Here is a 2,076-nt window from a genome sequence, read left to right on the forward strand (position 1 = left end):
TCTACGGGCTGCGTCAATCAGCGCGCTGCTGGAATAAGCGCCTCAACAACACACTGTCACGCCTTGGATTCAAGCAATCAAGCGCCGATCCGTGTATGTACGTGAAGAAGAGTGGAAAAACCAGCGTCTTCCTACTGGTGTACGTAGACGACATGCTTGTGGCGTCGTCCGACGAGGAAGAATTGCAGAAGGTGTTCTGGAGTCTCAGTGAAGATTTTGAATTAACGTGTTTGGGAGATGTCCGCCACTTTCTTGGCATGGAAGTGCGCCGAGACGAGCAAGGCTACAAGATCCGGCTACAGAACTACATTGAAGAGCTGCTGAAGACCCATGGAATGAGCGACGCGAAGCCAGCAAAGTCCCCTATGGATCCGGGGTATTTGAAGAGTGAAGACCATAGTGAACCGTTGAAAGATCCAGAAAAGTTCAGAAGTGTTGTGGGAAGTTTGTTGTACTTGTCCGTAGTGGCCAGGCCGGACATCGCGAACAGTGCGGCCATTCTCGGGCGAAAGTTCGCTGCTCCCACAGAGTCAGATTGGACAGCCGCAAAACGTGCCCTGCGATACCTACAGAAGACGAAGAGCTGCAGTCTACGTTTGGGCGGAGCATTTGAAGAACCATTGTCGGGCTTTTCGGACGCCGATTGGGCCGGCGATCTGCAGAGTCGAAGATCAACATCTGGATTCGCATTTCGTTTCGGTGGAGCCACAATATCCTGGGCCAGCCGTGGACAGACAAGCGTCACACTGTCGTCCATGGAGGCCGAATACGTGGCGCTCAGTGAGGCTTGCCAAGAGGCCATCTGGCTGCGGCAACTGCTCGATGATTTCGAAGAACGTCAAACAGAACCAACTACCATCAAAGAGGACAATCAAGGCTGCCTAGCCTTTGTTCGGACCGAAAGATCCAGCCGCAGGTCCAAGCACATTGATACTCGGGAGAAATTCGTCCAGGAACTATGCCAGAAGGGGCAAGTTGCTCTGGAATACTGCCCTACCGATTTGATGACCGCCGATATTTTAACGAAGCCATTGGGGCCGATGAAGCACGACCGCTTCTGTGGCTCCCTAGGATTGGAGTAACATCGATTGCGGAGGCTGCACATCGAGGAGGAGTGTGGAAAGCGATGATTACCCTCCGCTACATCCGCGCACCCCCCGATCATTGCAGGATAAACGGCAACACTGCCAACCATCGAACATTAGTTCGCGCCTTATAACTACCGAGAGCAGAAGTGTATTTTTCCTTTTCTCGCTATTAAATCGTTTGTTCAAAGTGATCCTTTCCGCGTGTTTATTATTCCGCCGGTCTCATTCCGAATCCCGTTCGCTGTGTGTCCACTTTGTGACTCTGCTACTGGTCTCCGCCATCAGCTTCTACATACGACATTTGTTGGCGTCTGTGCGCCACCTGGTGAGTTAATTCTGAATTAAAATTTTTACTAAGTGGAAGTCAGCAGTCCTGTGATCAACTTTGCAGAAGACAGTTTTCTTCTAAACCTCTTTATGTCTTTATTTTCAAGATATTTGCACTACAAGTACTGTCCTATTTATAGGACACTGGGCGTTCGGGGCTTCTGTCCTATTTAAAAGACGCTGGGCGATATTGGGTTAATCAGTTTTGTTCGAGGTTGGCATTTCACATTCATTTTGCACTTAAATTGAACCAATCCAACATTCAATGGGAAAATAAAAATCATTTGCAGTTTTCCAAATCAGTTTGACCGAAGATTGCTTCGGTTGGTCGAAGTGTGCATTACATATCGGCTCACATCTCAGCCACGGAAATTTCAATAGTGGTGTCGGTTGTGCGAAAAAAATCGATATTTTGTTCAGATTGTGTGATATGATCTTAAAACTATTATATCCTTGTAATTTTTGCAATCAACTTATTTATATATTTTTCGTCTATATCATAGTGGTAAGTAATGAACAAATTTCTAAAGTCAACGTCATAGAGATTAACCAGAACAATACAATCGAAAAGTTATTCAATGTGTGTTAAATATCGATTATTTATAAACGAACACCCCTGTCTCATCTTGCGCTTTTGACGTTTCCCCTTTCTCGAAATCGC

The sequence above is a fragment of the Aedes aegypti genome, chromosome 2, assembly GCF_002204515.2.
Source record: "Aedes aegypti strain LVP_AGWG chromosome 2, AaegL5.0 Primary Assembly, whole genome shotgun sequence".
Classification (NCBI taxonomy): Eukaryota; Metazoa; Arthropoda; class Insecta; order Diptera; family Culicidae; genus Aedes; species Aedes aegypti.